General features: G+C 35.9%; 1 long non-coding RNA gene across 1 annotated transcript in view; it reads right to left on the minus strand.

Moving 5' to 3' along the window:
* The window catches only part of LOC144331397 (uncharacterized), a 62,723-nt gene that overhangs the window by 4,708 nt on the left and 33,699 nt on the right, over nucleotides 1-24,316 (minus strand). Inside the window, exon 3 of the long non-coding RNA XR_013398496.1 lies at nucleotides 13,628-13,774. This is a non-coding gene — a long non-coding RNA (uncharacterized LOC144331397). The remainder of the gene's footprint in view (nucleotides 1-13,627; nucleotides 13,775-24,316) is intronic.

A 24,316-nucleotide genomic window follows, 5' to 3' on the forward strand; every position in this document is an offset into this window, starting at 1 on the left:
TTCAACCAATTGTCAGTGAGGAAATTTTTGCATCCACATATAACCTGGAAGCTCCTATTTTGAGATATCCTGTCTTTCTGGGCTGAACCAATGTATACCTTACATGTATTAGTTTGTGCCTTTGCCTGTAACTTCAGTCTCCCTAAAATGTATAAAATCAAGCTATAACCTAACCATCTTGAGCACATGCTCTTAGGACCTCCTGAGGCTGTACCACAGGTCATGGTCCTCACATTTGGCTCAGAAAACCTCTTGAAATGTTTTACAATGTTTGAGTTTTTTCATTAATATCTTAGAGATACAAATCTGGATTGGTTCTCTTTTCTGACTAGATCTAGAGGCATTAATAACGCTGATGCTGGTAGTAAACGCATTGGCAGCCTGCACCATGCTGTGGCAAACACTTATTTAAACTGTCATCTGTGGTCACCAGGAATTAAGTGTCAATAAAGCTTTGAATGGCCTAATATTTAATACCATAGGACATTTTATGGAAATGGAATATTGGAACTGTGGATTGTTCATGTGCCTCTACATTACTGAAAAATGTGCAGAAAGAAAATTTTGAGCTCAAGACTTTTTAACTCAAGCTCTAGGCAACAAACCAGAAAAAAAAATGCCATATCTTTATTAGCCACAAGATAGAGTTTCTAAAAAGCACACATAAATGTTAAACCTGTGGGTGGGCAGATTGCAATGTAAATGAATTCAAAATCTTTGAAGGTCTCTTTTGGTAAAGTTAGGGCATTGATTTATAAAGTATTGGGGCTCTGTCACCCAGGCTAGAGTGCAGTGTGCAATCACAGCTCACTGCAGCCTCAACTTCCTGGGCTTAAGCAGGCCTCCCACCTTAGCCTCCTAAATATCTGAAACTACAGGTGTGTACCTCCACCCCCAGGTAATTTTATTTTATGTAGAATCAGGGTCTCTCTTTGTCACCCAGGCTGGTTTCAAACTCCTGGGCTCAAGCAATCTTCCTGCCTCAGCCTTCCAAAGTGCTGGGATTACAGGTGTGAACCACTGCACACAGCCTCTGGGCAGGTTTTTATGCTAAGAACTTTGATTTTCCAAATATTGCTCAGCTGTCTTTGTCAATAGAAACAGCAGCCCCTCACCCTATCAACACTCCTTTGACAAGAAAGCAAATGGTCTCTTCTAAGTTTGTCTTAAAGGAAACTACTGATATTTCTTAACACCTCCACCAAAGACTTCTACCAGAGGTCTTGCTCTTAGATTTATAAACAGGTTTAATTCCAAACAGATCCCGAGAGTCAAGTACAAAGTGTGACTCGTAGGTGTATGCCGTAATTTCCTCTGCCCAGTGTTTTGCAAAATTTATCTAATTTATATTTATAGAAATCTAAAGAAGGTGTCTGGAAAACAATTCTAAGGACATAGAGTAAAGGTAGAAGAAATGTAGTTATCATGGAATAAATTTGTTGACTTGGGTACTGTAAGCAGAGATTCTTAATTGATTGTACAAATTGATACTGGGTTTAAAAGTGTGCTTTGTTAGTTGGCTGATACATGAACTTAAAGGTGGCCTACAATTATTGAAGAGAAAATGCCAAAATTTGCTTAGTATAGTACAGACAAGTATCCAGCTTAAAGGAAGTTGAAATGCTAGACTGCAATACTACGTTAGACCTGCTTATTTACTCCCTGTGTGTCACATGATAGTGTAGAGGACACTTTTTTCATCTAGCCTTTAAAAGTACATTAGTGAGGCGAGTACTGTCGAGTTCTTTTATTTAATTTTTGTGGGTCTATCGTGGCTATTACTTAGGCCAAAAATGACAGTGGGGGATGTTGCTATTGAATTTGGCTTCCTGAATTCAGTGAGGATGATGATAACTCAGAGTGGCAGGGGCCAAATGGTTTCACATAAACAGAGGTTTTACCTACAAAAGTATTAAACAAACAAGTAGCAAAATTATGGACCTAGACTAAACATATATATAATTACATTAAGTGTAAATATACTAAAAAGGCAAATAGAATTTTTCAGATAAGATACAAAAAAAAAGCAAAGTCCTTCAACAACATGTTCTCAACAGGATACATGGTTTAATGATACAGGCCAGAAAAGTTCAAAAATGAGAGGAAAAAGATGTGCTATAAAAATGTATGCATAATAAAATTCAAGTGGCTAGATTAATATTAAATGAAATAAACTTCAGAAAAGAAGCACTTCCAGATTTTAAAAAGATACTACACAATGGTAAAAGAGGCAAGCTTCAGTCTGAGCACAGTGGCTCACACCTGTAATCCCAGCATTTTGGGAAGTTGAGGTGGAAGGAGCACTTGAACCCAGGAGTTTGAGTCTATAGTGAGTTATGATTGTACCACTGAACTCCAGCCTGGGTGACAGAGTGAGAATTTTCTCTTAAAAAAAAAAAAAAAAAGAGACAAACTTTAAATGCCCAGAGCAAAAATAGCAAAAGGGAAGAGAGACATAGACAGGTCTATACTTATTGTTGTTGATATTAAATATCCTCTTTGAATAATTGATATAAATGTTACATAAAAAACATTAGGAATATATAAAATCTGTAAAAGAATATGAACAGCAACATCCCTTTCAAATACACATGGAACCTTAACAAAGAAAGTGACATAATGATGACTGAATTGGTCTCAATAATTTTTAGAATTCAACGTCTTATGATTTCTTTTCTTATTCTAATATAATAAAACTTTTTAAAAAGTAAGAAACCCAGAAAAATTACATATTCTATCATATTAGTATTACCCTTCTAAATAACATGTGTGTCAGAAAAGAAATATAAGAAAATTAAAACATATTTTGAACTCACTAAAAATAACAACACAATATTTAAAAATTGGTGGATATGACTAAAACAATGTTTAGAAGAAAATTTATAGACTAAAATGCTTATATTGGAGAAATAGAAAGGTTTAAAATTAGCAAACTAAGTTTTGCCTTAAGAATATAGAAAAACGGGACAACTTAATCGTAAAATACAGAAAATGAAGTAAATAAGATAAAAGCAAAAAGATAAAATAGAAAATGCATAGCAATAGAGAAAATTAAGAAAGTCCAAGTTGGTCTCTAGAAGAATTAATGCAATTGATATAACCCTAGCAAGACTAGTCAGAGGAGACAGACATGCATGCCAGAACACACACACACACACACACACACACACACACACACTTAGACACATACACAGAGAGCAACAGAGAGACAGAGAGGAAGAGAAAGAGACAAAGACAGAATTATCAATATCAGAAATGAAAAAAGGGGCTATCATTAGAGATCCTACAGATATTACAAGTACAATAAGTGACTCCCACAAACAATTTTATGTTAAGATCCTAAAAATTTAGATGAAATAGCCAAATTCTGAAAACAAAAACAAAGCACAGTCTATTCAGTATGCTAATCCTAGGAAGTTCAACTGAGTGGTTGCCCATCAATAAATGTATTTCCTCTTTGCAAAGATTACAACAGTAATAGATAATTGAAAAGACCTACAAAGCCATAGAACGTATCTTTATGAAGCAAAAATTAGGGTACAGCAGAATAAAGAGGAGAAAAAGTGGGCGGAAGGAAAGAACAGGAGAAAGACTGTGCAGGCAAGCAAGAGATTTCCAGGCACAGCTCCCGCGGGTATTTCTTATTTGCACAAGGTTGTCCTTCACTTCTGGATTCAACCACTAAAATTTGAGCAGTAACACTTTGCTTCAGGAGAGTTCCCTAAATTTTCCAGCAGAGTTTTGGTGCCCCTCTGGCTATACGGCCAAAGAAGACTATCTATATGATTATGCCAAGTATACATCATTCATGCATGCTGCCAGGGAAGTTTCAAATATTAAACATCACACAATAAACATTGTTTATCACACTGTCTATATCTGAGTCAAGAGTCAGTGCCAAACTTCCAAGCGTCCGTGCATGTAATTATAGTATCCTAATCCAGCTGTAAAATCACTTTATCCTTTATATCCATATTAACATAATGAAGAAAAACAACATTATCTTATTAATGGAGGCATAGAAAGCATTTGGAGAATGACTTTTTATCCAAAATATATAAAGAATGTCTACAAATCAATACTTGGAAAACATGCAAAAAAATTGCAGTGGACGTGAACATAAGCTTTCACAAAATATGAATAAATGACCCAAATCACATTAAAAGGGATCAATACTGTTAGCTACCAGAAAAATCCAAATTAAAACCACTGTAAGATAACACTTCCTACCACTATAATTTCTAAAATTTAATAAGCTGACAATCCCCAGTGTTGAGTAATATGTGGAACAAATTGAACACCCATACACGTCAGTGATTTAGGTCAGTAAAGTGGTCCGATCACTTTAAAAACTATCTGTTTTTTATAAGGGTAAATCTATATCTATCTGTTTACCTAGTAATTCTAGAAATTTATTCAAGAGAAATGAAGACCCACATCCACAAATAGACTTACATAAAAATGTTTAAAGTAACTTTATTCATAATGATCAACTACTAAAGAGAAAATCCTAATGTCCATTAATGGTAGCTAAATAATAAACATAATTTTGCATAAATATTTTGCATAAACACTTTTTGCACAAAGAAATTATGATATATTGATACTTGGAATACTTCTTAACACTATGAAAGATTACACCCTTGATACATGAATCTACAAAATATTATGCCAAGTGAAAGAGGCTATACACTAAAAAATACACACTGTACAATTCCATTTATGTGAAGCTAAAGAAGAGGCAAAAGTAATCTGCATAATGTGATTGAGAGAAGTAGTTGCCTAATGTTGCATTAGGGACCTTCCTGGTGCGATAGATTATTCTATGTCTTGATTGAGAAGATTGGTTACACATTTGACAAAATTTATTGAAATTATACATTTAAGATCTGTGTATTTCACTGGTTGCAAAATTTATCTCAATATTAAGGAGCAAACATTTTAAAATATAATAAATTGTAACATGTTAAAAGAAATAAGACAGATACAAATAATACCTCTATGATTCTATTTATGTAAAGAAATACAGGGAAAGATAATGAGGAAACTTTCTGAAATGATAGAAAAAATGTTCTATATTTTGATTGTTATGGTGGCTATATGGGTAAATATATCTGCCAATATTCATTATAATGTCCATTTAATATATGTAGCTTTTACTTTTGTTAATTTTACCACAATGAAAGAAGAAAATCTTAACCTTAAATGTATATTAGAAAAGAGAGACTTAAAAACACTGTTTTGTGTATTGATACCAAGAAGTTGAAGAGCAGCAAATTAAATTCAAATGATATAGAAGGAAGTAAAGGAGATAAGAACAGAAATTAATGATGTAAAAAGCAACTTGTGGTACAGAGAATGAAGAAAATCAATACTATTTTTTTTTTTTTTTTTTTTTTTTAGTGAAAAAAGCCGTTAAAATGACAAACCCCTGCCAAAAGTAATCAAGAAATAACAAGAAAAAGAAAACGATAAGTATCAGGAAAAAAGAGGTATATTGATATTGATCCTTCAGACATAAAAGAGGATCATAACAGCATTATTCCAATACATTTTAAATGACTTGGTGTGCTATGTCCATAGTGTCTTGAAAACCAAACAACTAAACTGCAGGTTCAGTATACTCTTTCCTGTTATGGCAGCAGATGTTTAAAAAAGTACATTCTGGCTAGAGTAGACTGAATACAACTGTGGACTTATAATTCACTGGTACTTTTGTGTAGTTTTTATTTGTAAAACTGTTTCATTGAAATATAGCATGTACATAGAAAAAGGGCACATTTTATCATCATATTACAAGATGAATTTTTACAAAATGATCACACCCACCTTGCTGGAGATACAATAATGAATAAGTAATGAATATTATTCTCCTGTCTGTGATACATTATTTAAATCTGGTTTTCCCCACAAATACTTTCTTGTTCCAGTGTCCTCAAGGCTTGTACTTTGGTCTTTCCTTCTAATTCTTGTAAACCCATCTACTCTAAATAAAACACAATTTTCTAGCTATCTTTCTTTTTCTGTGCAATTGAAAATCAGTTGGTACCACTACATTCATGACCATTTTTCTCTACTCAGTGATCTCTCATAAGATTATTTCAAGTCTTCATATTTCTCAAAATCTTGACTCTCCTGTGTTCTCCTTAATTCTCAGATGGAGGCTTGAGGTGGGAGATCTTTAAATAGGACCCTCGTTAATGTAAGCCATCAATCTATAAACCGACCTCTACTTGTCATCTGCACCTGTTTCTCTCTCTCTCTCTTTCTCTCTCTCTCTGTATGTGTGTCTCTCTTCAGCCTCTCTCTCTCTCAGGAAATATCCATCCTTCTACCTATGGCTAGTTCATTATGCATCTTTGTTCTGAGTCTTATCACTTTCTTCTCAGGAAACTTGTACCTATATTGTCGCTTCTCTTTCTTTATTTTCACTTTGCCACACCATGTCAGATTGTAACGTAAAACCAAATCAAAGCAAATATCTCTAGACTCCACTCCTTACTTTAGCTGCAGTTCTATCTCTCTGCTTCAATTCACAGATTTCTTAAAAGACAGAGGAATGCATTTTCTGTTTCCTCTCATGCTTAAACAGCTTGTGTTTTATTGAAACAAATATATGCCTGCACTTCACCAACTTTTTACTTACTAAGGACATCAGTGACCTCTGTGCCTTGATGCCAGTATATATATTTTAGCTCTCATCTTACTTAACCACTCATAGAATTTCATCAATTGAATATGACCCATTTATTTAAACTTGTTTCCCTTAACTTGAATAACTATTTTTTTAGTTTTTCTTGAATTACTGTGGACCCTTCCCAGACACTTAAACCAGCAGATAGGAGTTTTGAAGATTAGAGTTATTCAGGGTTTTTGTTAGGGTCTATTTTCTTGTCAGTCTACGTCCTTTCCCCAAGATTAAAGGCTTCAATTGGTAACTTACATGCTGTTATTTCCAAGTTTTTATCACTAGACTAAGTTTCTTGTGCTCTGAACCACTAACTCATATACTCAAATACTTTCTTGACATCTTCACTTAGAGATTTAACAAGAATCTCAAAATCAACATGTTCAAAGCTGAACTCATGATCTCATGCCCCAACTTTGGTCCATCTCCTGCATCTCCTTTCTTAGTGAATTCCATCAGTCGATACTCCTTTCTCTCACCTCCAATGTACTAAATCTGAACAACCTTACCTCCTAAGTATCTTTGGTAGTCGCTGAATAAATGACTCCAGTGATACATGGCACTAAAAGAGCCTGTAAGATGTTCGGGGCTGAGACAGGCAAATAGAGTGTTGTAAAATCTGGCTTGAAATAAGTAAACATAGATGTTTTAAACTTTATTTTAAAAATCAGCTTTGGAAATACTTACGTTTTTGTCAGTTGTTTTGGTTGTTGGTTTTGTTTTCTTACTGGCAATGAGTTGGTTTAGTTCCTGAATCATGATCCAGTCTTCTGAATTTCTTGGCAGCTCTGGGGGTCAGTTCTGTCGTATTGTCTTTGATTGCACTTACCGAACTTTTAGATTTTCTCATCCTGTGGAAATACATGATATTTGACCCATATATAGAATTCTGGTTCAGAAATTTCATGAACTCAAAGATAGATTGTGGTTTCCAGGCAACCGCAGCATATGCTTACTTTAAAAAGTAATGGTTCAATGACAACTTGAATCATCTGATAGTTGAGTAACTTATAGAGTTCTAAAGCTCTATACTTCTAAAAGTTCCCTCAAAAGAACTATGCTCTTTGATCTAAATGCTTATACAGTTGAATCCTGCTTAATGAGGTTTTCAGGGACATCAAAATTGCTGTTATATTTAAATCTTAAAATGGAAACAAATTGTAACAGTTTACTAAATATGTGCACCATGACTATTTTTATTCCAACTTCAAGTAACATATGTGAGTCATTATGTTTGTACACTTGTGAGTGTGTATATATATACGTATACATATACATATATGACATATATGACAAGATAGTTAGAATTATATTTAAAGCTACGTACAAGGTTATAAAACTCCTGCTTCTGTTCTTCTCTTCATAATAAAATGTCTCAAAGGCTTATTAATATTAATGGCTTTAATAGAAATAATAATAGCTAGGATTTTTAAAAATCCTACTACATACAAGGTACTGTGCTAAGGGATTTCCATAGACTGCTTCATTTAGTTTTCACAAAAACACCTGTGAAATAAGTACTATTAGTAACTGTATTTTCCAGATGAGAAAACTGAGGCTTAGCAAGGTGAAATAATGCTTGCAACATTCAAAAGCTAATACATAAGTAGAGCTGTGATTTAAGTTTAGGAAAATACTCTGACTTCACAGTTTACAATCTTTACCTTCAGCTTATCTTACATGCAAAGAATTGTCCATTCGAGGTGTTGTTTCCTCATCTTGCTTTCTTTCTTTCTCTCCTCTCTGGTTCATATTCATATAACTCCAGTAAATCTACTGCTTTAATGTTATCAATGAACCTGGTGTTGCCGAATGCAATGTCTTCCTCAAATTCCTCAACTTTAAGGTAAATTATAATTAGATTCAAGATCTCTATTTTTAAAAAGTACTCTTGCTTGACTTCTGTGATACAGCATACTATTTTGTTGTTCTTTCTTCTTTGCTTACATTTCTTCCTCCTTTACCTAAATTCTAAATGTTGTAATGGCTTTCTTCTTTTTAAGTCGACTCTCTCTTTTGGTGACTTTAATTCATATTGCTTACATAACATCTATATTCTGATAGATCTCAATCTATAACTCCAAACTTTACCTCATCTAGACTTTCTATGGAAGTCTAAATGTGTATATCCAAGTGCCTACGTGAACTTTCCACTCAGAAAAGATAAAGATCTCAAACGTGACATACCTAAGCAGAACTTTGAATTCTGCTCCCAATCTCACCCTCGCATCTGCTTCACCTGCAGCCTTCTCCATCTCAACTAGTGGTAACATTTTCTTTTAAGTTTCTTAGGCGAAAACCTAGAAACTTCCTTGACTGCTATCTTTCATTTACACCCCACATACAACGTGTCAAGGAATCTTACTGGATTTACATTCAGAATGTATTCAGCATCTGACAACTTATTAGCACCTCCTCTGCTATCACTCTGACCCAAGCCTACATTATCGTTGGCCTGAATTTCTGCCGTTAGTGTGTAAATTGGTTTCATGCCTCCAACCTTTCCATCACAAGATCTGTTCTAAACATAGCGACTGGAGTGATTCTTGTAAAAAGTCAGTCAAATAAAGTCATTCCCTGCTCAAATTCTCCTGACATTTTTCTGTCTCATTCAGAGTATGTGACAAAGTCTTTACAATAACCCTGTAGACTTGCAACCCTCAGACTTCCCTGAACTTATCATTATTCTCTCCTTCTGACTCTCTTCAGCCACATACACGTGCTTCCATGCTATTTATTGAATATGTCAAGCATGCTCGTGCCTTATGGTCTTTGCACGGACTGTTCACTCTTCCCAGAACTCTCCTCCAAATCCAAATGGTCTTCTCTGTCTTCCTTAGAGTATTCGCTCAGAGTTCATCCTCTCAAAGAGGCCTACCCAGCCACCCTAATTAAAAGTGAAAGTTGCACCCCCACTTATATCTCTTCAGCCCCATGCTGCCCTATATTCCATAACACTTCAACTCCTAACGTATCTATAATTTATTATTTTTATTATTTATTTTCTAAAGCCTTCTGCAAAAAAGTAAGCAGAAAATTACATCTGTTTTGTTCACTAACATACTCCAAGTGCCTGGAATAGTGCCTGGCATATAGTAGTGTGATATACTGACCCTTAAACAACACAAGCTTGAGCTGGGCAGGTCCACTTACATGTCAATTTTTTTGTGCCCTTGCCATCACTGAGATAGCAAGACCAACCACTCCTCTTCCTCCTCTCAGTCTACTCAAAGTGAGGGTGGCTGGGATGAATACCATTATTATGATCCACTTAATTAACAGTAAATACATTTTTTCTTCTTATGGTTTTCATAATTATACTTTCTTTTGTCTAGCTTGCTTTATTGTAGAAACACAGTATATAATACATATAACATATAAAATATGTTAACAACTATGTTATCAGTAAGGCTTCTGGTCAACAGTACTTCATGTTGTTCAAGGGCCAACGGTATTCACACACACATACACATATATATAAATGTACATGTATATATGCAAAAATTATATATAATTTACACCCTTGTTTCCTTATGCTCTTCCAATCATGTACAAATATATAATATATAAGAATATATATACACACTAAATAATGGAATGAACTCATAAAGTAGAAGGAGAAAAAGTCAGGGCCAAGAAAATTAAAAGAAAAATACAAATGTATCAATATTATAGGCTCAAAGAACATATTTTACCAGTTCTAAAGCAGTAGCACTGAAGATCTCAGGTATTCATGTGTGCATTTATCCTTTGGCTATTATCAAGATGTAGCTAAAGGACCACTGGAGCTTTGGTTTGAGTAACAGTCTACCACAGTGCTGATGCAGAGTTTAGCCTAAGAGTAGGTGGATCCAGTGTGTGAACATGCTGGTAGTATTAATAAATAAGTCACCTGCTGGGAAACACACACACACACACACACACACACACACACACACACACTGCACAGATTCCTACTCATATTCATAGTTCAAATAAAGTCTCATAGCACACACCTAGTGAGTAGTAAGTCATGTCCAGGACAAAGTCTGGCTTTGAAGTCACATTTGACTTGGCAATAAACTAGCACAAGCAAGTTCACTGTTAGAAGAGAATTTGGATAACATTTTAACTATCTTGAGCTTCAGTTTTCTCAGTATTACTATATAAGGGCAATAACAGTGATACCCAAACCTTTAGAGGTTATGAAGATGAAAGTAAATAATACATAGGAAACAATATTTATGATATCTTAATATGAGGAATTCTTTTTAGGTTTAGGGTATCAGGCCAGTTAAAGGCTGAAAATACATGCCTCGCTTGCATTCTCATCTTCCAAGTCACCCCGAATCTCTAGAGCCCAATCCTGTTCTTACAATGCTTCTTAATACAGTGGAGATAAACTCTGGAAACACTTTACTATTTAGTTTACAATGTTTTCAAAAGCTGATTCTGATACAGGTATGTAATTATGAACAGTAAATAGCAATTTATGCTCTCCTTTCCTCATGCTCTAGCAATAGATCAAATCATTTACTGTCCCATCAAATTAGGGGAAAAAATGAGAACATTAAGTCCAGTCAAGTAAAATGGGAGGTTTTTAAGATCCTGTCTTTTGTGGGAAAATGGATGGAGCTGGAGGCTATTTTCCTCAGCAAGTTAATGCGGGAACAGAAAACCAAATACCACATGTTCTCACTTATAAGCAGGAGGTAAATGATGAGAACTTATGAACATGAAGAAGGAAATAACAGACACTGAGGTTTATTGGAGGGTGGGAGGAGAGAGAGGAGCAGAAAAAATAACTATTGGGTACCAGGTTTAATTCCTGGGGGATGAAATAATTTGTACTACAAACCCCCATGACATGAGTTTACCTATGTAACACACCTTCACATATATCCTTGAACCTAAAATAAAAGTTAAAAAAATGGAAGATTTTTTATGTAAAGTTCCACATTGTTCTGCTATGACGATAAAGCTAGTGAAGGTGAACCATGAATCTCCTGGTACCAGAGAGATGAGGGGTCTATTCCTGGGTCTCTGGTTATCATCTGTCTGATTTATGTAGGCTGTTTCACTTCTCAGATTTTCAGCAATTTGTTGTCCTTTCTCAAAATGAGTTTTTAATAATATCTATTTCACACAAATTGTTGTGGATATGAAATGAACTATTGTATGTGAAAGTGCTCAGCACCTCCCGTGAGACTGTGAAGGGTTGAGTGTTTCCTTCCTGTCTTCATCGCTATTCTTTTGTCACTGCCTAATCCTTCGTATTTTAATGTACCTATGCCTATGATTGTGTTTCCTATTCAGAACTTGCTTTGGAGTATTTGGCTTCTGGTTTGATTCTCTGTTACAGTTCTAGCCTCCGCTTTGTTGTGCGGATTGAGGAAAGCTCAGCCTTCCAGCCACCCTGAATGTTAGGCTCCCTTGGTTGTCTTCAACACTGCTGAGACAGAGACCCCTCAGATACAAATCCAGCTATTCTGCCTTCTTTCGCCCCAGGCTTTAATTGGGTCTCAGTTTTATTGTCCAGTCTTTGTAAGTAAATGTCTAGCATCAAAGTACACCTTTATCTGGCAAATGGGAAAAGATGAAGTCTTAATTTCCCACTCTTTTGTTTTCTAGGTTCCATGGAGACAATTATTTCATAGTGATCTGTATCTATCCTCTGAGCAGGTGAATTTCTGTGCTACCTTGAGCTGCACTATTGATGTATAGTTAATTTTGAAAGAACACAAATGTGGAAGGAGGATATGAAACTGAAAATTGTGTGTGAATGTTAAGGCCCACCAAGCAGGAGGTTGAGAGATTGAACAGAATCATACAGGTTCAGAGAAAAATCTTGAAGTTGGCAAAGAAAACCAGAATTTAGGGGCCAGGTATTAATATTTCATGTATGAAAAGGTACGGAGAAATAATCTCGAAAAACTGTTTTATCCTTTAGGTTACTTTCACTAGCTGCCGGGGTTGTGCTGTAAGCCTGGCTTAGTGGGCCAGATATGATTTAAATAGCAATGGGATTAGCAAACTCTTGTGAAGACAAAGATCATGTGCATTCACTCATTCACTCCTTTGTTCATTCAGTGAAAGGAACATAATCTAAGCCCCAAAGATCAAGGACTTGCTCTGCTTTGTTTTCTCCAATTTCCCAAGCTTCTACAAGAGTGCTGGGCACATTATAAATATGTGTTTAAGAAAAGAATATTTGTCCCAGGGGATTGATATTTTGGGGTTTTATCCTAAGTACAGGGAGAACCTTCTGTTTAGGACTTTACCCTCCCTACTATATTCCAAAATCACACATCCTGACAAGGTTGTGCCCCTGTCAGCACCTGCCATTTCTTAGACAAAAGTCTTGACCGGGAAGACAAGCACATCATCCTCATTGAAAAGGGCTGGATGCTCTGATTAAGTACGGTTTTGTGACATTCTGGGGATAATGAAAGGCCAGGACCTCATGGCCACTGCTCAGCCAAAGGAAAAAGGCCTTGCAGACCCTTTATGTGTCATTGACAGTGCGGTTGAACGTTACAAATCAGAATGAAGGGTTGCAAAGCACAGCTCAGAAATTTACAGGGTCTGCCTGGAAATGAGACAGACTTTCAACAATTTATCATGGCACTCACTATGCTTGCTTCAAGGCAGAAGGAACCATAAATACAGAGGATGAGAGTGAATCTGAAGTTTGAGCATTTTAATTCACAACAAATAAGCCTGTGGGCCTTATAGAGGCCATTGTCTCCTGGTGATTTCTTTGATTGTCATTTGTCATCTCTCCGGCAGCTGGTGTGGAGGCACAGCATCGAGTCTGTATAGAGGTATGGAAGCAACCTTGCTCATAAATTTCAGTTGTACAAGACCCAGGAAAAAAGATATTTGAGATCAACTTGCCTAGCCCCTGTTTTATTCAGGTAAAATTAAATCATCAAGGATATTTGGGTTTCTGCTACTCACATGACTCAAAATTCTCCTTCATTTTTTATTCCACTGTACTTTTGTTATGCTGTGCAGCAAGTTGAATTTCATATTTAATCATGGTTTCTCTTGTTTCATTATAAAGATGGTTTTTGAAGGACATCAAATAAATTGCTTAACATCTTCCTGGGAATAGAGGTAGAAAGCGTATACTTTTAAAGTTAGCAGTGATACCATCTCTTATTTTTTGGCTTTTTAAAAATTCTATTCAGTAAACATAAAACATTACCATTTTCCAGCTTGTATTTAGAAGACGAAGTTCCATAATGAATCCATATGGTCTGTGGGTTCATAGTTCAGTGAGTCTAACCTTTTAGGAGAAATATACAGAAAATCCAATAATACCACAACATAAAAGAGTTATAAACAGGGATCTATGGAAAGTCAGAGAAGTAAACCATTGACCACTAATCCCTAGGGGGCTAGGAAGAGGTGGAAAAGTAGCACCTTTATACACAGCCACTTTGATATAGTTGAATTAATGGGGTTGTTTTGACTTTGCGACTATTTGGCCAGCCTGATGCTTCAAAATGTAAAATATTATTAAAATGTTTCCAAGACTAGTTACAATAGATGTCCCTAAATCTCATATTTCCTGAGTCTATCCATGACCATATCTTCACATTCCTCCTTCAGTGGTGGATAGTGGCAAGGCTATGGGGTAGAGTGTGGGGATGGGCTGCCACTCCCATGAAGAGTAAGGATTTTTGTGTCTCACGCCTGTAATCCCAGCACTTTGGGAGGCCGAGGCGAGCGGATCACGAGGTCAGGAGATCGAGACCATCCTGGCTAACATGGTGAAACCCCGTCTCTACTAAAAATACAAAAAATTAGCCAGGCATGGTGGCGGGCGCCTGTAGTCCCAGCTACTCGGGAGGCTGAGCCAGGAGAATGGCGTGAACCTGGGAGGCAGAGCTTGCAGTGAGCTGAGACCGCGCCACTGCACTCCAGCCCGGGCGACAGAGCGAGACTCTGTCTCAAAAAAAAAAAAAAAAAAAAAAAAGGAAAGAAAAGAAAAAGAAAAAAGTGAGTAAGGATTTTTGTGTTTCAAGCTGTATATATATATATATATATATATATATGTCTATCTGTGTATATATAGTTTTTTGAGAAATAATTTACCTACCATAAAGTTCACCCACTTAAAGTGTTTAATTCAGTTGTATTTAATACATTTATAAAGGTGTAAAACCAACACCATAGTCTTTTACCATAATTATATCACCATAATTTTAGAACATTTTTATCACTCCAAAAAAATTGTACCCATTAATAGTCACTCCCCTATCCCTCCCACCCTACACACACACACACACACACACACACACACACACACACACACACCCACCCCTATCCCTCACTAGCCAGTAATCTCCTTTCTGCCTCTATAGGTTTGCTCATTCTGGACATATTATATAACGTGATCTTTTTCAACTGGGTTCTTTTTCACCTAGCAGAATGTTTTTGAAGTTTATCTATATTGCTGCATGTATTGGTATGTTATTTCTTTTTATTAGCAAATAATATTCCATTTTATGAATATATGACATTCATTTATCCATTATTTGATTAGTGGATGATTTGAGTTGTTTCTAGTGTTTGTCTATTATGAATATGAATAATAATGAGTAATGCTGCTAACTAACATTTATATGCAAGTTTTTGTAAAGATAGTTTTTATTTCTATTGGACATATATCTAAGAGTCAAACTTGTAGATCATATGTTAACTCTATGTTTAACATTTGAGGAAATAAAGTTACTATAGATATATATTTTGAATGCTGAAAGTGTATGTTTTTGTTTTTTGAGTTTACTGAAAAGTACATGTAATGCAGCCAAGTAAAGAAGCTATATGTCTCATTGTATTGGGTCTTACAAATGAGTAAGAATCATGTTATTCGAAAGATGAATGAGATACAGTGCTTCCAACAGAACGTTCGTGGCTCAGAAGGGGAGGCAGATCTTGAGTTGCAAGGTGTGAGGAAGCAGAAGAGAGAAGGCAGAGGGGACATAGGCAGGAAGGCCAAGAAAAATATCTTGAGATGGAATATTGTCAGCAGTCAGAAATTGGTGGGGAAGGGGAAGGAAGGAAGTGATCATCATATGCCAAGGCATGAATTGGGTGTAAAGGTGTGGTGTACTCACAGGAAATCAAAAAGCACAACACGAATGGGAGACTAGTGTTGAAAGAGGTGGCAGGCAACAAGTCTGACTAATCCCAGACCTAGAAACATGCCTCAAGGGAACTATTTTCCACTTTGTTTTTCCTTTTATCCATGAAAGGAATAAGAAATGAAAACAACTATGAAGCACTTTGAAAAAAAGAACTGCCTATGAAAAAGTGTATTATTATTAAAGTGTTAATGGGAAAAGCAATACCTTATTTTCAATTCAAATGACATTCCTTTACTTTTTATTCTTAAAAGTCATAAATGCCTATTGTAGGAAAATTGGAAAATACTAAAGAGTATAAAATAAAAATCAATAGTAATCTTACAATCCAGAAACAACTAATTTTAACATTTTAGAATCTACCTATATTTATTTTTATATTACAGCAGCTTATACAGTTAGAACTTTAAATGCAGTTACATTTATAGAGATTAAATTATAAAAATTGTTTTAGTTGCTGTTTACAGTTAATACTAGTTTATAAGCATTTTTCTGATTTACATATTCTCCAAGAATAAGATTATTAAGACAACATAGAATTTCACTACAAGAAAATTAATTCATCAAATCTCTTACATATAGTCATTTATGACATTCTTTTATCTCAGCATAATCTATAAATGCTTTGATATCAGAAATAATTTCTTGACATAGTAAATTGTTCAGTAAAGTAATTTCCAACTATATTAATTGAAATAAGTGTTAAAAAATAAAACTATTCTTTTAAAAGAGAAAAACATTTGCTATATTTATCTGGACCTTGCAGGAAAGAGACTTTCTAAGTATACATAAAAACAGTGAAGGTAATTGCAAAGTCAATAAATAATGGCTTTGATTACATTTAAAAAATACAAAAATAAAACATTCACAGAAAAATTAAAAATAAAGAAAACCCAAGGAGAGTATTCACAAACTATTCTGAAGAAGTATTGGTATGAAGTGTTGCTATTCTTAGTGTATACAGAACTCATATGTATTACAAGCAGTGGTAGAGAGTTACTAATACAGTAATAAAGTGGGCAAAGGGTATGAATCGTCATTTCTCAAAGAAAGTCAAATAACTGATAAATATTTTAAAAATTGTTTTTTACTTGGTATCAAAGCAAGCATAGCAATAGAAATGGGATCTTATTATTTTGCATATGTAATTAGCAAATTTAAAACCCAATGATTTTTGACTCAACAAGGTGTAGCTAAAATGTGCATTTCCTGCTCTCTTAGTGTAATTGCAACGGTCCAGACTCTCTTGAAAGCAGTTTGACGACATGAAGTACATGTCTTTAAATTGTTTATGCTCGTTGATGCAATCTAAGGATGTTCTGAAACAAAGACTGATGACCAAAGATATTCATGTCTGGCATTTGTATACTGTATCATGTATTTTCATTATCGCAAAATAATTACTATAAAGAATGTTAAACAAATCATGGAGGGTATACATACATACATGTAATGCTATGTTGTTTTTCTATTAAAAATGATACTTGAAAGAATATTTTCTAACATGGATTAATTCATATTATATATGTGAAAAGACAGAATACAAAACTACTTATAAAGTGTTATACCAATTTTAGAAACATAAGCAGAGAAAAAGACTTAAATGAAACATATTTGTGATGTTAATATTGGTTTCTTCAAGGAAGTAAGCTACTGTTAACTAAGCTTTCTTTTCTCTATTTCTTAAATCCTGTTCTTCATCCTGGAAAGGTAAGAAGAGCATATACCTTGGGAGCCTTGTGCGAGGAGATGCCCATAGAATATGTCTGGGAATATATCAGGAATGTCTCCTTAATTCTTTGCTTTTCAGTGTTTGGCAGGTCCTGAATTTGCCATGCATCCTAAATGTGAGGATTATACTTTTGTCCTGTGTTGATTCCTGCTTGGTGGGGCATCCTGTCAACTTCATGGCAGCCTATCACCAAGGGTCAGAGCTTGTCCCCATAGTTTCAGTTGACACAATCCTGTCTAATATGGATAAGTTCCTTAAGACTGGGGATAGCCCCACAAAGTAGTCTGCTCTCTTCATTTCCTGCTCGACAGTGAGTGTATAATTGGGGGATGGGAGTTGTTGTGTCATATATCTTCCTGGATTTTAATTTTCATACATCTAAAGTGAATATTTTGGGAGACGTTTCAGGGCATTGAAAAGTGTAGTGAATTGTGAGGTAATAAAAGTGGGGGGGACTGTATCACAAAAAAACTTCTTTGTGTCAGACACAGTACTAAGACTTTTTAATTTGCGGTGATAATCCTGCTAACAGGTATTGTGTCCATATAGAACACTGCACTTTTCATATGAGCTGTCATTCAAAGATCATTGTAACCCTGGAGGTAAATGCTAGTTTCCCAAATTGCTTCTCAGTCCCCTAATGGCTGAATCTATTTCGTAATTATCTGTATTTCTATCACCTGGCTAATGCTTAGCCCTAAGTATCTGTGAAAAGTCCTAGGATAGTAAGTGACAGGCTGTAACTTTAATGGTAGTCTATATAATTTCGAAGGTAGAACGTTTAGTCTTTTCTGTTTGGCCAAGGGGAGGTCATTTCTCAAAAACTGCCTCCTCAATGAAGAGCAAAGGACACTGGCTTTCTAACCTAATTGTGAAATAAAATCTGAAATCTCGTCACCAGCTGGATGAGTTGGAGTCCTTAGGGGATGGAATGAAGACAAGCAGAGGAAAGGGATCAAAGGTCTGAACTTTTAAAACCTTCCCTGGTGAGGTGGGAGCAGCTGATGGAACCACTGGCAGGCAAACCTCCTTGCACTTAACTGCAAAGTGCTCTGATTTGGTGATCTAAAGGAAGACCTTCTGTTATAATTGACACATAACCAGATGGAAAATAGTATCTATTTTCAGTGATTTCAGGAAAATGTAGGGATACATTTTACCTTTAGAATTGTGCTGTCTAATACAAATAGAATATGTGCCACATATGTAATTGTAAATTTTCCAGTAGGCACATTAAAAAGGTGAAAATGAAAAAGCAGGGGAAATAATTATTTTTAATAACATTTTATTTAACTCAATGCATCTAAAATTTTATCATTTCAATAGGTAGTTGATATAAAAATTATTAATGAATAATTTTACATTTTTTTTCAAAGGAAGTCTTTGGAATCTGGTGTGTGTTTTACACTTATGGTACATCTCACTTTGAACTAGGCACATTTCGGTGCTCCCATGTGGCAAGTGCCTCCTAGATTGTATGGTACAGATCCAGATTCTGTGCTTTGCTCTTGAAATCTAAAACCTGGGGCTCAGACTTGCTTGGGAACACAATATAATTTGGGCTGTGCAAAAGACCTCTATGGATGATGTACATTTTTGTGCTTTTAAACTTTGAAGTTCGAAAAGCTTTTTCATATACACTATGTCATTTAATCATCAGTCATTTAATCCTCTGTCAACTAAGTTGTATTAGTTTCTTGGGGATGCTGTAAAAAAGTTCCACAAACTGAATTGCTTAAACAACAGCAATATAGTATCTCATAGTTCTGGAGGTCAGGAGTCTAAGATCAAGGTGTTCGCAGAGCCATGCTTCTTCTGAAGGCATAAATTCCATCCCACGCTCCAATCACACACTCGCTCTGGAGTAGGAAATAGAGACTGGCTTCGGGTCTCTCTCCTAGCTTCTGGTAGTTTCTTGGCTTGTGGCAGCATGACTTTTATCTACACATGGTGTTTTTGCTGTATGTGTGTCTGTGTCCAACTTTTCCTGTGATATAAGGACAGTAGTCATATTGGATTAGGGGCCTACCCCACCCCTGTATCATCTCATCTTAACTTAACTAATTAAGTCTGCTGAAAAGCTATTACCAAACAAGGCACATTCTGAGGTACTGGGGTCAGAACTTAAACACGTGAATTTTGAAGGGACACATTCAACCCATACCACAGGCTTGAAGAAGCGATCACCAATGACTGCCTTAGACTGACTGATTTTGCACTACTAGCTGCACATAGTGTATGCATCCGTGTACATCTGGGTCTGAATTTGTGCGTATATATTTCTTCTCATTTTCTCAGGGACCTTCTCATGACCGCAGCTTCTATGCATTCTTCAGCACATAGTAGGCACTGATACATGTTTGCTGAAAAACAGAGTGAAAAAGCAGATTTGTGGCAAACTAAGACCCACGTTTGTGGTGTTATTACCACATTAGGGAGGTGTGTACCTTTTATGACTTGTCTTTGCTTTGGCTGGAATCCCCTGTTTTCAGGGGAATTATAACACTTATTATCAATTCCATCTGGATGGAAACTTGGCTAAGCTTCTTGACCTTGAGTTTTTAATTGATAGTATGCTTATTGGAGAATGAAAAATATGAGTTCTAGTCTTTGTGATGCTCTTTTATGCCTGTATAATTTACAAATAGTGATGCCACAAAAGGCTCTTTCTGACTTCATTACCAGTTTTTACAGAAATAAAATATAGATGCCCTAACGACAGACCTATAAAGTAAGAACCAGACAGAGTAAAGCTGTGTGGTTGCAGTGTCTTGAACAACCAGTTGTCTTATGCGTTTTTCAGGTACTCCTAATGAGAGCTTGCCTCCTGCCACAGGCTGAACTAAAGACAGTTCACATCTACCTTCACGGGGCCTCTTTCTCATAAAGGGGATGCAGGCCACCCTCGAGCCGAGCACTACCTGTTTGTCCACATATATACTTTCAAATCTCAATCCAGCTGCTTGGATTTTATTTCAGATTCTACAGTACACATTACGCATTACTGGTGTTAGAGATGCTAATGTGTGTTTTGTGAGTTTGTGATATGTATCTAAATTCATCTGTTTATTGAACTAATGTTTGTTGAGTACATATTGTGTGATTAGCGCTGGGGATGTACACACATAAATGAGACTATATGTCTGCCCTCGAAGACTCACGGTCTAATCAGTGAGAGATAGTGGACATAAACAATTCATACTGCAATGAGGAGAGGTCAATAGTACAGTTAGGAAAGGACACTTAGAGGACACAGGGAAGGAATTTTTCATTGTGAGCATTAAGTGAGGTGGAAGGCAACTCATCACAGCTCTACATGAATTTCATACAGAGTAAGCTCACTGCTTTTGGCAAATGTTGGAAAATTAGTAAAGATCAACATGTTCTGTAAAGAGGGAGTCGCAACAACAACAACAATAACAAAACAGAAAAGGAAAAACATGAAGTGAAGAGTACCACAGAAAAATAATAATGACTCTTCTTGGATCTAACGGTGCACATTGAGAAGGCATTCTCTAAACCACATGTAATGGCTTCCCAGTAACTGAGCCAGACCTTGTGTGGGTCAAACAGCTCCCATGTTGACATCTGGAAGTCCCTCCTGCTTTCTCTCTTCTTCATCGTGAAAATGATAACCAATATGTGCATGCTGTACACTGAACTTTAAAGCAATTCTCTGATTTTCTCATGTAATCATCATGACCCTATGATGTTGTTTTTCCATATTCATCCTATAGACCAGAAAACTGAAGCTTGGGGAGATTACACGACTTAGACAATATCACATGGTGTTTTGTGGTTATATTGGCCATCTTTCCTGCTTTTGAAAATGATAGAAATCAAAAGTGTTATTACCCTAAACAGACTAGACAATTTATCAGTCAATGATCTAGAGAGTGCAAGGGTAGATGTGGTGGTAGGATTGGAAACAGGGAGGACAACGGCATTGGAATTTTCTCTATACTGAATCTGTCACTTTGTAAATGTTGGCTTCATTTTCTCAAGCAAGTTTCTGTATGTGGTAGTGTACCCTTTCCCTGGCAATTTCAAGGACACATTCTAGTAGATTTACTACTAGAAAGTCACAGGAGTCTTTCCAACCACTGTCAGATACAAAATCCCACAGGAGGACTCTGATTGGCTCATTTTGGTTAAGCCCACAGGTAACCTCTCACTACAATTGGGCGAAGGGGTCACCATCAACAAAACCATGTATTTTGAAGCATTTCTTGGAGGAAAGATGATGTTGTTTAAGGTAGTAAGAGTAACCAAAGTTTACCACAATGGTGAAGTTGGAACTGAAATCCACACTTTATGACTCCATACGTTTTGACATTGAGAATGCCATAGTAATTTTCAAGTCGTATATCTGAAGGACTTTCTGTCACTTGCACTTGGATGTTTCGCAGGTACCTTGAACTCAACTGATGTTAGAGCCAACTTGCCCTGTGCTGCCATAGCCTCCAGCCCCACGCCCACCTGGTCTTCATCCAGTTTTGTTATATCAGTGACAGTTGCTCCAGGGCTGCATTATAACTTCCGTGGGCCCTGGGCACTCTTGTTTCCTCCATAAGAATATTAAAAGTTATATTTTATTGCATTGGTATAAAGAAGAATATATTAATGTTATATGTTTAAGTATTGTCTTTCCTAAAGCTCATTTTGCTCTTTGGATTAAAAGAAAATCAAAAAATTTCTTGACAGCCCCTGTAAAAATTTTGTGGGCCCCAGGCACTGTGCCTGCTGAGCCTAATGAATAAGATGGCCCTGAATTGGTCTGAATGTGTCTGAATCAAGCAAGATACAAATTAGAGATTTATCCTTAACATTTTCTTACCCCATCTCCACATCTTAATCATCATCTGTCATCAAATTTACAACATAATTTTCTTCCCAATTCCAAATCCTCTTTATTATTTTTTTTAATCTTCACTTTCACCTCCATGGCCTTGCCTCTTGACTGGTTTCCTCATATACACTGTTATATTTCTCTAAGCTATTATCATTAGTGCAGCCACAGTGATCTTTTAAAAACAAATCTATGGCTAAAACCCTTCAAGTGCTTCCTCTTCTTCTTGGGACAATGAAAAAAAAATAACCTTAACATAACCTGTAAGTTCTTGGAATAGCCAATCCCTGCCTGCCTCATTAAACTGATCCCACAGGACTCTGGTTCACCCTTCCTTGGTCACACTGAGCTGCTCTCAGTCCTTGAATGCAGCTTTAGCATTTCCATCTCAGGACCTTGAAGCATATTCTTTCCTCTGGAATGTCCTTTCTTCTTGGAGACATGTCACATTAATTACCAAGTATTCCTTACATCTTGCCTCAAAGTGTCACTTTGTCAGGGAATCCTTCACTAAACTATCTCACACAGCTTAGATCAAATAATATGTTTCCTTGGCAAATTGCATTTCTTATTTGTAGTGCTTTTCAAAATTGTAATTAAATATCTAATTATATAAATAATAATTTAATGTCCATCTTACCTACCAGAGGGTAAGTTCCATATCTAATTTCTTCATCTGTGCGTCTCCATTGTGCTTGATACACAAGACCTCAAAATCTGTTGATTGAATGAATGAATGAAAAATGTGCTGTTATGCCCACAAATATTTCATATTTTTAAATTCATGGCAAAGGTTTTTCGAGGTCTACCCAATACCAGGGACTCTAGTGGGCTCTGAAGACATAAGACATTGAAATCATTCTGCTTATGGAGTTCTCTTCTACATGGTGAGACACATAAAAATTAGGTCAATAACAAATTAGTTATGTTCTCTCTAGTATTTAGTGTTCTAAAGGAACGAACAGGATGCTGACTTAGCCTTTGAAAACTGCCTAATCTTAGATGCTAGAACAACATGGTTCTTAACTTGGTAAACAGTTTTTTTTTTCTCTCTGCTTTGAATTCACTGTGAGATGTACAGAGCACAGAAGGGTTGAGGATTCTGTGGGCTCAATCCATTGCCTACATTGACTCATATCTACTGACCTTAGTTGCACTGAACAAAAGGCCAGGTGGGAGTTTGAAGCTTTTTAATATTTATACTGGTATTCTTCTGTTTTTTGTTTTAGATTTTACACTGATGGTAGATTTAGCACTGATCGGGTTAGGTGGTTATTGAGAATGAGGCTCTGGAAAAGATAAATTGGATCCCTAAAAACAAATACAAGTATTGATAAATATATTACACAGTAAAACTAGTACGAAAAGTCAACAACTGACTAGCATGGGCTAGTTTTTTAAATTTTTTATTACTTTATTACTGCTAGCATGGGCCTGTCATCTCGCAGAACTTATGAACCAGAAAGTATCTATGTATACTATACACATGTTTGGAAAATTGGATACAATCATAGGAACATGAGCTGGTCCAAAAACTTTTCATGGTGAATGAACTAGTACACAGGGAAATTTGTTAATACTGGCCTCTCATGTAATAGTGACCATTCTCCATTTTATATACTGATTTATGACATAAAGCATTGAATTAAAACCTTATTTTGTGGTTAATGCATCAGAGATTCAATGAAATGGAATTTGCCTAATATTGCAAAATTTCTTAGTGACTCTACTCAGTCTAGGGGTTGACTAGATATTGTAATGTTCCTGCTTTAACACATTGCTTTGCCTCTTCCTTTATCAACTGACTCACAATCAACTCTTACTAATTTGCACATGTGCTGAGCACATTGTAGTCTGTGTAGACCAAATCATTTATAACAAAATTATGTTATACTTACATACTAGCCTACCTC

The sequence above is a fragment of the Macaca mulatta genome, chromosome 9, assembly GCF_049350105.2.
Source record: "Macaca mulatta isolate MMU2019108-1 chromosome 9, T2T-MMU8v2.0, whole genome shotgun sequence".
Lineage (NCBI taxonomy): Eukaryota > Metazoa > Chordata > Mammalia > Primates > Cercopithecidae > Macaca > Macaca mulatta.